The sequence below is a fragment of the Phymastichus coffea genome, unplaced genomic scaffold (assembly GCF_024137745.1).
Source record: "Phymastichus coffea isolate CEN01 unplaced genomic scaffold, Cenicafe_Pcof_1.1 PCOF00053, whole genome shotgun sequence".
Taxonomy (NCBI): domain Eukaryota; kingdom Metazoa; phylum Arthropoda; class Insecta; order Hymenoptera; family Eulophidae; genus Phymastichus; species Phymastichus coffea.
In genome coordinates, this window is record NW_026706864.1 from 1,788,379 (window position 1) to 1,802,379 (window position 14,001).

Consider the following 14,001-nt stretch of genomic DNA (forward strand, 5'->3'; position numbering starts at 1 on the left):
TCCTCGTGAATTCTTTTCGATTCATCTAATCCATAATACATAAAAAGTCAACTTACATGACGCATTAACAGTACGATTCGTTAAGCAAAGATCGAGCAAGGGAAAACACATCAACTCGATACCTCGAATCGGAAGCTCAGCGAACGACAAAAGTGGCTCCATACGCCATTCAAACACGATATCGAAATCTTATCACTTTGGCAGTGATTCGGGCATCGATGGATTTGCAACAGGAAGAAGTTATTATACACAAACAGGTAGTCGGGCGAGAATGCAGATAGACTTGGATCAGGAGAGAGAAGGCTTCGACGAAATCAAAAGGGTGGGGAATTTTTATCCGCCGACGCGCATGCGCATTAGCGCACGTAATGTTTTGGCCACCGCCCGGTTGACTACGCAGTCGCCGCCACGGCCGGAGGCCTGGAATTCTTCTGCGCGCCTGATACATCGAGAGAGGCAAGGCCGCCGACGTCTGCGCTGCTCTCACACCGCCCCTGCAGATACTAATCTTTTCCGTTTCGCCCGTCGGCGAATCGATGCCGTGCCGCGGAGGCTGATGCTTCTCGGTTCGCTGTTCCTTCGCTGCTTGGCATCGCGTCGTTGTCTGAAAATTACCTAGGCGTAAGTCAAGTTGGATCGAGCGCGCCGCTCGCGGACGAACGGAAAATGATTGGCAATCGCAGTCTCGTTGACGGCTCGGTAAATCAAAGTTGCGTCGAGAGGACAGAAGCCCTGAGCGGGCAACGATTTCCGCGCCCATTCCTCGACGCTCTCCTCCAAATCCAGCGACAAGCGCGGCGCAACGGTGGCGCAACGCCACTCAACCAGCGAGCGCGCCTGCCGATTAGTTATTCGCGAGGTGCGCGAAGCTGAGCGCGCGAGACGCGACGCGTGTACCTGGCAATCGCGCGCGCCTCAAACTGATTGCCCCTCGTTATCCACGTTTAGAATGGGCCTCGTTGCCACATGCCATTGATAACGGATAAATTGGCGCAGAGGCCGTTGAAAAACCTACGAGTTGAACGAACTCGAGTTGTCTTCCGAACAAAGGACTTTATATTAGTCTCGAAGGGCAAATTTTGATGGCTGCTGTCCCTTACGCGCGGCGATCGTAAAGTTTCGCGGTTGCAATACACCGCTGCGGTTGTTTTTTCACGAGCTTGTGCCCCGATTTATTGTCGACGCTTTGACAAGCTATTATGTGACTGTTACGCTGCGCGTCGACGTATGTTTTGTTTTTCTTTTGTTGCAGGTGCTGCTTTACACGAGCATTATCCATTTATCTATTTATTTTTATTTTATTTCTTGAGAATAGGACAGTACTAACTATCATGGAATTCAATTTTACACGTGTGACATCTTTCATTGTTACGGTTTAATATGAAAAACTCAATTTAATGAATGATTTTTCAAGAAATTCCAACTTTTTATCAGAAATGACGTCTACACTCTATCACTTTAAACGCTCACGTTTGTAGTTCAAATTTTAATAAATTTTTCAATAGAAACGTCACTCTTATCGTTACCCGATACTTATTATCGTTGTACGCAAAATAAGCCATCTACGAATACCAAAACACACTAATTAATAAACATCAATTTCGAATTGTTGTCGCTCCATAAATACACATACTAAATTGCAACTTATTGTAAGTATAAGTAGCGACAAATTAATATTAATCATCATTATTTCCAAGCCGAGAAAACTGCACGGGAAAATGCAATCAGTCCACATGAAACTTTTCATCCAAGTATATATGTACATAAACCTACTACATAGAAGCGCCTGCGACTCATCGCCTAACGGTACGTCTGAAAATTGCGCGAGCACGACTCTCGCACTTATACACGACGAGGAAGAAGCTTTCACGGCGGAGCACAGTTGCGAAAATATCACGTATTAAAATCGATGTATACACTGACCTACAGCAACATTTGCCAGCCTAAAAATGCACGTACACAGAGTGGCGAGCACGTAATCGTCACATCTGTTATATTCACCTTGACACTTTCACTGCGAGTGCGCGCGGAGTCACGAGAGTTCTATCCGCCTCGTACAGTTCGAGTTGCATCATCAAGAGTGTAAAACGGCTTGCGTTTTATGGGCTATGGTCAATGTACGATTGCTCGTTCGAACCGGTATAAGCTTAAACTCATGCAAGTAGAAATATCAAAAAACAGCGACTGCCGTTGAGTAGACCTATGCGGTCAGCTCGTACGAATGGCTTTGCAAAAAGATCTTCGAAGCCTAATATCCGATCGAATCGAGTCCGACTGTCCTAAATTGTCGCTCGCCCTCGGCAAAAAAATGTGCTCACCTCGAAATTCACAAATATTTGCATAGGCCGCCAAGTGTAGCCTGTCGACACGTCGTCGCGTTATGTTTGGAAAAAAGGCACGCACGCGCGAGGGAATACTTTTTTTATCAGATCTCGTGCATGCGCGCATGAAAATATAAGCGACCCTGGCTTTCGTGTTGTACGCGTGCACGTAAGACGTCTTCGTCGCCGTTCCGCTTCGAGAATTATCATCATCGTCCGACATCGAGTGCACGTGTCGCCTCAAATTCCAGCCAGAAAATGCATTTTAGATTCGAAAGCTTGCGCGAAAAATCAGTTGCGCTCCTGAAGCCAAGTTTGCCGTTACAGTGGCGAGTTAGGGCAAGTGTGTTGGACGTACTTTATCGCGGGCCCGTCTCGTCAGTCGAATGGTTGAAATAAAAATTCTCAAGGTATAGCGCTGGAAAGAAAATGTGTCATTTTAAAGATGTGCATTTCTATATGAAGGTAGTATGGAAGCAGGTGTGTGTGCGCGTTGAAATATACACGAGTGATAGAGTGTTAGATGCGACACTATCCAGCGAATTACGCGCGAATAATGCGTGCGTGTACGCGACTTCGCTGACCACCACTTGACCGCCACTGATTTAGTTCCGATATTGTATGTACAAGTTCAATAAATTTACATTTATTCATGTGAAGTAGTGAGTCCCAGTCCTTGCTGTCATTCTCCACACACTTCACATCTTCACATGTAGAAACTATGTTTTTTCTTATGATTCATAAAAAAGTCATAATTTTTCATGACTTTTTCCAGTTCAGTCTATTTTTTCAATGAAAAAAGTGCTTCGTATGTTTATTTTTCTTTAAATTATTAACTTCAAAGTAGTTCACACTGCATAAATTTTCTCGATTTTTCTTTCGATAGGACAAATATACTAATTTAAAAATTAATGTATTTCATTACAAGTTCGCAATAAATAAATAAATAAAATTAAAATGGACTTCCACTATCTAAAATTAAAAAATATGCATCTTATCTTAGTATCAACACAGCATTTTTGCTCAAACTCAATCTAAATCCAAAAAACGCAGGTTTGCACTCGAAGAACAATAACAAGCATTCAATATCCATAATGTTCACACGTATTTTTATCTCTTCAGCCTATTACGGGCAAAATATTTCCAAACATCTTCATAAAACGACGTATGCTAAAAAAAAGACATCAAAGCCGAAACTACCGACAATATCCTCGAGGTCCGAAAAAACGCGTATCCCTCCGTGGCTCTAAAAGAAACGAGACTAATAATAAACTCCAACGACTTTCGAGTGGTTGAAACAGAACATAATTAATTCTTTTTCCCGAGCGAGTCTTTTAAACGAGACGGAATGCCTGCCGTTTCTATTTTAAAACATGGTGCATCCGAAAAACGAGGAAATTCGCATCGTAAAACATACATGCGAATGCCGACGCGCTCTTTTCCATCGCCGAGTGTTTGCGCCGAATTTTAAATTTAATTTTCGCTCTTTTTATGGCACTCGAGTAAAAAAAATTAAGCACGACCCTTTCATGCACGCATGGCTTTCAGAGCTACGAATTCAAAAGCACGTCCAAGCCGACGCATCGAATATCTAACTGGAAAATTGACGTCGCAGCAGGAAAAAAACTAGCGACACATCTAGCTTTTCAATTTTCCTCGAGCGCAAAATACGACTGCCCACGCAATCCAGCAATCCGTCACGGCGCATTTGAGCAGCCGACAAACGAAGAAAAATCATCGACAGGTCATTCCACGTTAAAAGCAAGACGAGGAAAGAAAGTGCATAGGTAAATAACGAAGGAGAAGAAGTGAATCCTCTCTCCCTTTAGTGCGTGCTACGCGTTTAAATGGCTGTGAAGGACCCTCTTCTTCAGTAGAAGAGAGCAGAGATAAAAAAAGAATCTCAGCCTCTAAACGCGTTCTCTCCAGCCCATACCACGGTATTTTTCATCCTTTCTCTTTTGGAAACATTCTGTCTGCGCCTCACTGTGTATATATTCTTCACCGGTTGGCTTTCCCTTTTGTACTCTTACGAGGCTTTCGTGGCTTTCATTTAAATCATCTTTTATTTCGGACTGGCTACATTAATTTTTCTCCCAGTGATTTCATGGCTGTTTAATTATATTTTGCCAGTGATTTTTGTGGCTGCGAGCTTTGCTTTCGATACGATTTGCTGCGATATGCGAACGTCATCGATTTTTAAATTGCCACGTTCAGTTTAATTGACTGTTAAAGACAATCAGGCGACAAACAGAAAACCTTTTTTTTCTGAAACGCTTTTAGGTAATATTGAAGACAATCAGATTGATTTAAAATATCTTCCATCGTAAAATCGTCAATATTGTTTCCTAGATATATCTATTACTTTGTCATCTAAACACAATTATTTGCGAAAGGAATTTCTAATAAATTCAACAACCAACTAACATTGAACACTCGTTTGCTAGTCGTCAATTCCTCAAAAACTTACTGAAAATCAACGGAAACAAAAACAAACGAAAAATCTCCCTTTTTAATTTCCTAAAGATCCTCCAAAAATAAGCGCACGTGTCGTGCGAGAAAAGTTTACACCTAATCTCACGTCTGCGCTTTCCTCTTTTTTTCTCGTCCTTGTATTTCGCTTCGCTCGGCTTTCCCAGTTCCTCCTCGGCGGCACGGCGCGGCAGTGTGCGGCTCTCTCGCTCTCTCGGTGTTATTGAACTCGGATCGCGAGGTCGTTAAACTCTATTCCGAGCTTGCGCGCCGCGTGACGTCAGGCGTGGGAGAGAGAGAGAGAGAGAGAGAGAAACTCTGGTTTAGATGCGCCGATGACGCGTCTGGGGCAGCTTGCCGTTTTATACCGTTTCTGACGTCATACCACGTCGTCGTCTCGCTCATTTTTTTTTGCGCGATCCGTACTTACATCGAATTTATTGTGATTTTAGCATATCTATTAAGTAATGAAACTATTCGATCTTAAAAAATTTGACTATTAAAAAAAGGTAAGTATGAACACTGGAAAAGGATCCGTTAACCAACAATATTCTCACGGTATCTTACTTCCGCATATCAATTATAGCGAGAATACATACTTATATTGCATCATCAGGCCTATAATGACCTTTGTTTTACATTATATATGCTCGGCTATGTAAGCAACGTCGTCGCGTGAGTAATTCAAGGTCAACGCTCTTATATGGCACAATGACTACTATATACCTGAAATTTTTGCGAGACACGAGAAATGACTCAATTCGTTCTTGAGATAACGGTATATCCATAAGTTAAACAAGTTCTGCTGAGTTTCTTTTTTCATTCGATGTTCTTTATTTTGAAATTTTCTGAACTTGTATCCGTGACGTTCGCCGTCTGAACTTGAATTTGACAAAGCAATTATTGTCGAATAGAATTGACTTTTGAGGTGGCAAAGTTTTTCTGAAATTTTAATTTCGAATTTTCGCACAACAAAAAGAATTTCTCATTTTGCGCTGCACGTTTAATCAACAATGTTAACGACTTAATGAATGAACAAGCGAAAGTTCCTTGTTTTAAGTAGAAATATTTTTTGACTTCTTTTTCTTAATGCAATTTTGATATAATGTACTTTAAAAACTAAGAAGCTTTTGTTCTTATATACTACGTATTCTCATAATAGTCTTTACAAAATAAAATTTTTTTTACTTCGCTTATATTTTTTACTTTACTTATAGTTAGAAAAAATATTTATTATATCTTCGTTGCAAGAAAATTTTTCTTGTTCCAGTACTTCGCAGTTTGTCATTCTAGTAACGAATATTTCTTCTACGTAACCTTCTTGACATAATATTCATGTTAAGAATATTTGTTCAACATGTGCGATGAAGACATCTTATAGAACAATCTTCCTGATCATCAATATCTTGAAATGGTAAATTTCACAAAGCAACCACAAAATTTATCCGATAGTCCGTTTAACGGCAACAGAACACGGCATTACTCACAGTCTGTATCAAAAATATCCACGTTAAAACACACTGACCTAGCTTTTACGAGTCTGGCGTCGAGTCGTAACACGCAGCGTATCCGTCCGCATCGTCGTGTCGGCGGGAAACCAATCGCTCATCGAAGCGTGGCGCGCCACGCGGCAGGTGAACTTGCTTTTACCGTAGGCTATAAATAACTACGCCAAGGTTTATTTTTGGCTGGGACAAAAGACGCCAACACAAAGAAAGAGAGAGAGAGAGAGAGAGAGAGTTGTCGCGTGGGAAGTCATATACTTGTGACTGACGAGGAAGGAAGGAGGCGTGTACCTACGTGCTTTTGCAAGGTCGCTGAAAATATACATAAACAAATGTGTTAACTACTGTATGATTTCGTTGTGTGATTATGTAGTAGGCGAAAAACTGATTTTTTTTGCATACCAATAATACATAACAACATTGTTTTTCACTGAACTGCACGGTCATTTCTTTCGCCATTGTACGCACTTGTTTAGCCGCACAAATGCAAAAGTTTTCCATTATTTTTCTTCTTTACGTAATCAATTTATCACATGAGCTTGCAATACTTCAGTTGCAAGAATCACAGGTAAATAACGAATTCACAACTGTTTTATCTGACATTATTTTAGAGATTCAAAGTGAAGAATGTCATTGGTCCTCAAGGTACATAAAAGCAAATCATGCCGCAAGTCAAACAATTGGCTCATCATCGTTTAACGACCTCAACGGAAAAAGAAGATTCAGGTTTTTGTGTGTGGGTGAGGTCAGTGCTCGCAACATTTCCTCTACGGTACCGACAACAGCAGCAGCAGCAGCAGCACCAGCAGCAGCACCAGCAGGTATATCGAGAGTTTGTTGACTCTCAGTTTCAGCCGACGCTGTCTGACCATGACCTCTCTCTCTCCCTATATACAAGAAAGAGAGAGAGAGAGAGAGAAGAAAAGAGAAGAGAACGCAAAGCCCAATATGGAATGTACGAACATGTATGGATTCACTTGTGGTCGATTAGATCGTTTGCGTATGTGTTTCTTACCGCTGTGCCGCGGATTAGCCGTGGAAAAGGTTGCACGTTACGGGATTGTAGGCAATTGCTGGAAAAATTACACTGTTGATTATGGCTTGGTATGCCATTAGCTTCGTATCGTGTATTGTGCAATTGTGGAGAAATTTAAAATGTTGATTGTGCTTCTAAATCTTTTTTTACAATGCAATTATTATATAATGTGATTATGCGCATGAACATTTCGATAAAGCATCGTCAAATTACCTAATTCGTTGATAAAATCATCCAAACCATAAAACATTATCGTGATATTAATAAAAATCTAACGACTTTTAAAATAATGGTGAAGCACTGTAAGGTTATTAAGTTATAATATAATCCAATAATGTATATCAAATTCCAAACTAGTTTACAATAAAATAATTGTTGTGCAATCAAAGATCGATAAAAGAGTTCTTCTGCATTTATATTCTATTTTTTAGTTTCTGACAAAATGTTCTTCAATTTTTTAAATAATGCTGATTTTGCTAGTAAACCAATTATACTGTTTTGAAATCGAAGCTAATAAAATCGAAGATAATTATTGAAATAGATGTATTTATAGGACAATTATACCGTTACTCGACACGTTTAAAATTACTTTTTTAAGTCAGTAATTATTAGTGCGGTAAAAGAAATCGATAATAAATTTCTCATAAAATGATTTCAACATATAATATTTCTGTAAATACTAATATTTATTAATAACAATTGCTGCAATAAACATTCAAGAGAAAACGCAACATCCAATTGATATAATAAATACGTTTTAAGAGTTACTTTGTCATTATCACCTATAATTTCATCTTTTTCTTATTTGAGCAGCTTAAATCCGAAGAAACGAATTTTTCGCTAATAATTTCATCTTCATTTTCATACGTGAATGTATTTTTAGACAAACTCTGTAGAACTGAATTATTTAAATTAAATACTATATCTTTGCAAAAGATAAATCATGACTTAAAGATTTTCAAATTCACCTCTGGTTGTTTAGAAATTAATAAAATGTTTTAAAACTATGGTGGTATAATGAAGACAGTAAAAGTATAAAAGCAAATATAATGCTTTCTGATGTTTTTTTCTAGGTGGCCTGGAAAATGAAGTGTTTAATAATGCTGCTATAAACTATATATCTTTTTACCTATCATTATTGAATCGTAACAATTTTTCTAGAATTTCAACAGCAATCAACGTTAAAACGATGAATCATATCACCGTCAAATGCACTTTTCGGTTATCATCTCTAACACGTGAAATTCTGGTTTTGCGATGGTTATTGTACTTTTATCGATATTTATCATTGGTGGTAAGTCAGATATTACTATTCTTAATTAGATTCCTCTAAGATCAATTTTTAGGTCAAGCACCTAATAATGACTCTACACAATCCGTGGGATAAGTTTTATTATAAGAGTTACAACCATTCAACCTTAGTGTAAGACTGATTTGATGTCATCTATAATTAGATGACAGAAGAGAACGAACAAAAAGTTTAATCGAACAATAGATAGAAATTCGCTTATAATAAAAATCTCTTTGTCAATTTCGATAGATTCTAATCTTCGTTATGGTCGTTGATGACGTATAATAATCTTGCTGATGGGCTTGCGAAATTCCTAATAATATACAAAATATGTTTATTGTTATACTGAAGATTGTATCCAAAGAGCAATATTGGGATGTCAACAAGAATTTTCATTTCAAATAACTCGTACATGGATGTATCGTTCAATTAATATGCGTTTGGAAAGATATTTCAACCACTCAACTTAAAACTGTGGATCAACAATTTGAAATTCATTTACTGCATTTATATAACAAATCAGCATAGACACACTTTTAAAAAAATACTAATGCTCTTTTATTACGCAACAAGCGTAAATCAACTTCATTGACAGTACAACACTCCAACTCAAGTTTATAGAAAAAATTATTTTGAAAAATAAAATTTTTGACCAAACCTTTCGCATGAATGACGAAAAAAATGTAATATATACACTAACGAAGCCTTATTAAGGCCTAAAGATAAGATCAGGTAAAGCTGAATGAAAGGGCAAGTCGTCGTTACGACAACGAACGAGAGAGAGCGAGCGAGAGAGAGAGAGAGAGAGAGAGAGAGCTGCAATGAATCCGAGGAAACAGCAAATGCATATCTGGGCCAGGGAGTATCGATTGGTGGATCTGGGTCACAGCAGCTTTGCGTTCGTACATGTACGCGTGTGTTTATATCACGCGAGAGAACTTTCCGCGTTTTACATTAACCCGGTAGTTTTGCATTTTTTTTAAATGCTTTTTTTCACAAAATGTCTCTAAACACACACGCATTACATAAACCACGAATGCTCAAATATAAATTTCCGCTTATCGTGAGCTACGTATTGTTGAAAAAAAAACGACGAGATACATAATTGTACACGTGACTTAGTTATTCAACTTTGAAATAACACAATTTACAGTGAATCGCGTTACATCGGTCGACGTTAGATAACACGAAGCTAGCGCGCGATAGTTGCTAAGCCCCGCACATTATTTTTTTCTTTCAATTTCATCCGGGGTCGAGATATCTGCGTCCGCGAGTATCGAGCCACCTGCTCTAGTTTCTCTCAACTCTCCGTTTGATGTGACAGACTTTTCGCCGCCAAAATAAACTCTTTTTTTGGATATTTAACTTGGATTGAATGTAGGTTAGGTTTGGTTGAGGTTTTGAGGTTATGTAATGTTAGAACTGTAAAAGTATGTGAAAAGTATTTCAAACGAGAATTTTTTTCCTTCAACATGGCATTGAGCGATGACTTACGCGATAACTGGTGGTTATCTACAAGATAATGCACAAGTCTGATAAAAAGTGTTTTTTTTTAATTTGTTAGTTACAAACGGTCATTTTTCTCTTTTATATCTGTTATGATATTTGCCCTGTTGCGTTTAGATATTCCAGTTGAATTATAATGAAGGCATGCTAGTAATTTATTAAATTCTTTCAAGATTTGCAACATGCTTTTGAAATCTGCTAACGAGCATTATTAATGTGTTTTAAGTAGATATAATGCCGTCTGATATTTTCAAAATTTCAAATGTATATTCAACCATAACGTCTACAATTTTTTCGAAGGCGTATTCAATGGATAAATTTAACAATTTGATGAAACGAAACACAAAGAAACAGATGAAAAAAAATTCTTTTCACGATAACCTACGAAGACGAGTTCTAAACGTAAGCCGGAGCCCTGAAAACTATCCTGCCCAAAAGAAAAAATGTTAAAGCTCTATCGAACAATAGCACCAATGTATCCTAATATAAAGAAAACGAAGTCTGCCCGTCATACTGAACAATACAAGACTCAAAGAAGAAGCAGAAGAGAAAACACAAGTGTAATACGTATAGGACTTCAACGTCCGGTTTCAGCGTTCTTCCGAAGTTACACGTATTTATAGAAGGAGGGAAAAATATCGATTTCCGGCGGCTGCACCAACCCTCCTCCCGTTTGTCGTCGCCGTCGTCGTTGCTCTCATTGACCCAGATGGAAAAAGAACGGAAGGAGAGAGAGAGAGAGAGAGAGAGAGAGAGAGAGAGAGAGAGAGAGAGAGAGAGAGAGAGAGAGAGAGAGAGAGAGAGAGAGAGAGAGAGAGAGAGAGAGAGAGAGAGAGAGAGAGAGAGAGAGAGAGAGAGAGAGAGGAGAGAGAGAGAGAGAGAGAGAGAGAGAGAGACTCTTTTGAACAGCCTTATACCTTCTCACAAACTCCACTCTCCCTTCTTTTTACCGCACTGCTTCTTTGTCAGCAGCGCGATGTTTTAGAAAACTATTTTTTTTCTCAAAGCCGCTCTTTTCATTTCGTTTCGTAACGAGGATGAATTTTAGTGCGCGGAAGAGTTTCTATTGCACGTATTTTTCTGGTGCCTCGCGCAAATCATACGAACGCTGCAATATCGCGTCGCGAAAAGCGTTCGGAAGTCAAATTTCGCAGTCAGCACACTAATCAAATAATTTACAATATACAGGCATTGTCTCATTTTCCAAGTGATGGCATTGGGGAAATCGAGACCCTTGACTTTTCTTAACTCATCTTGCTTATAGGAGCTCTTACAATGTCGTAAGAGCTCTCGTTTTCTCTAATTCTTCTTCGCGCCACACGACTTCGGTCTCGATTACCGCGGTGAATTGTATACGCCGATGTCCAAGACACATCGCGTAAGTAAAGACGATCTTTTTCTTCCTTACGGGTTCTGAAGTTTCAGAATGCTATTGGATAGTGGATAGCGACAATTCAATCGTTTGAAAAATCATTTCAGAGGTCAACTAAGTCAACTCTAATAATCGTTCGTTCATTCGATTCAGCGATAGGATATTGGAAAAAAAGTAAAATCTCGTCACCAAGCGAAAAGACGAGTCCTGTAAACGTCGGTCACGATTATATTAGAAGTACTGTTCATATGGCAGTGAAGTTGGCATTGCTTAACGCTGAGAAAAGCCGATGACCCGATTTAAACGCTACGATATTTTTGCCCAAGTGCATACTATTGCTAAACTAAACTCGCGTCGTATCCGCTTTGCGAAACTTGCAAAAGATTTTATTTATTTACTTTTTCTAATTTCACGAGTGTCTTTAGAAGCTTATAGCGTGTGTTTTTGCACGTTAGAACGTCAACGTGATTACGACGGTTGGAATGATGAAATAAATATATTGAGATATGTATAATAAGAAAGGCACACGAAAGTGGATAAATTTAGAAGCTGAAATGTGGTTACTAATTTAAAATGAGATATTGTGTATACTCGAAGTAATAAAGAAGTCTTAAGCGTGAATCTGTCAATATTTCTACTGCTTTGTCGATAAGATGAAGTTCTGATGCGTATGATTTCATCAGGATAGAAATATTGATTAGTTACGCTTTAAAAATTCAGAGCTTCGAAAAAATAGTGGGCTGAGATTCGGTGTAATTGAGACACAGAGAAAGTCGATGAAAAATCTAATCATTGAATTTACGTAACTAGTAATGCAATTACAAAAATTAATATTTTTATACATTTACAGTGGTAATTTACTAGTCAACCACAAAGTTGTCATTATTGTTTAGTATCCGTAAATTAGTTTTGTTTGTAATTAGATTTCAGTAAAAGTGACCACTACAGGATCAATTGACAAGAGCAAATCAATTTTTCCACAGAAGATGATCGACGATAAAATCCCTTAATGTTATTCAATCAACTGATTTCGTCATCAAGGAAGCTCTTCAACTCATCCATACATACTGGTACATCAAAACTCCGAACCTATTAAACGTCCAACATTTCCTGTTATATAGCCTGGCATGCATTTTCTTCCCACTGATATTATATCATACACACGCGCGCGCACACACACACACACAGAGTGCAGTCATGCGAGTCTATACCACACACATGTACGCACGTGCACGGCCTCTCCCAACGATCGCGTGGCACGTTTTGGTGGGGCGTGGGGGCTCGACTCTGCCGAGCCGAGCAGAGCAGGGGAACGACATGCCGCCATGCGCTCGCTGCGCTTGAGCACGTAGCTCTTCCCTAGCGGATGTGTCTGCGCTGACACCAATACAACGTCTCTCTGTGTGTGTGTGGGGGGGGGGGTGGATGGGTGGGTGTACATGCTTTTCGAGTATGACTTTTCTTTTCTATGACCCGTTCACGAGCAAATATGTTTGTCGAATGACTGATCGTTAAAATGGATTGGTGCCTTGACAATGTCCTTTCTTGAATACACAGTTTGTACTTAGGAGTAATTTAATTTAGTTGAAGGTAATTTGTTCAAGGTATTCTTATCCGAGCTCTGTTTCTAAAGTAACTGGCCTTTTTTAAAAGATTACTAACACTCTGATCGATTCTTTATAGACATGAGTAAATCGAGAGTTTCCTCGTGTTTCGAAATCGATTTTCGAAAGCGTTACGCTGTATTCCGAGTCATGCACGTAGTAATCAAAAAAATAATAAAACAATTTTATTTATGCTGAATATTTCATTATGTGAAGATGATTGAAATAATTTATAATAAAAGGGAATAATAATTGTTAAATCAGTAACCATAGAAAGATAAAATATTCAACGTTTCTGAAAAGCTTTCAAATTATTATACTAAACTCTCAACAAAATCAATCCGCAAAACCCGTGAACACAATAAAAAATATAACCTTGATATTATTATCACAACTTCAAATCCATCAAAACAACATACCTAAAGCCACCTAACGGAAAATCTAAAACATAAAACTCCTCGACCGACAAGTACTCTCCCTGCAGTCCAGTCCTGCATTACCGACGACAACTGATGTACTTCCGCCGCGGAAATTGAAATAAAACAACGAAAAGTGCAACGGAGGAGAACGAACCCCTCGCCGGCCGACGCCCCCTTGTTCAAGGTGAGCTACTCTCTCATACAACTCGCAACTTGGCGAGAAAGCCGCCTTGAGATTACAGACGCCTAGAATGGGAGCCAAGCTATACAAGTTAGATAATTTTCTATGAGTCGCCTTACTCCCTTGCAAATAAAAATCGAAATATTTGTATCACAGAAGAGGATATGCCTTGATTGTTTATTAATTTCAAGCTTTTCTTATTTGCCTTAGAAACTCAATCAGCTTAAATGTCAGGTGTGTGAGCTATGTTTGATCAGGATGCATAAACTGTTTTAGAAACTGCTTGTAAGTTTT

At 38.7% G+C, this 14,001-nt stretch overlaps 1 protein-coding gene across 2 annotated transcripts in view; it reads right to left on the bottom strand.

Annotated features, from left to right (window-relative positions):
- Window positions 1-14,001, bottom strand: part of LOC131665670 (histone demethylase UTY) — a 56,032-nt gene that overhangs the window by 40,982 nt on the left and 1,049 nt on the right. The window lies entirely within an intron of this gene.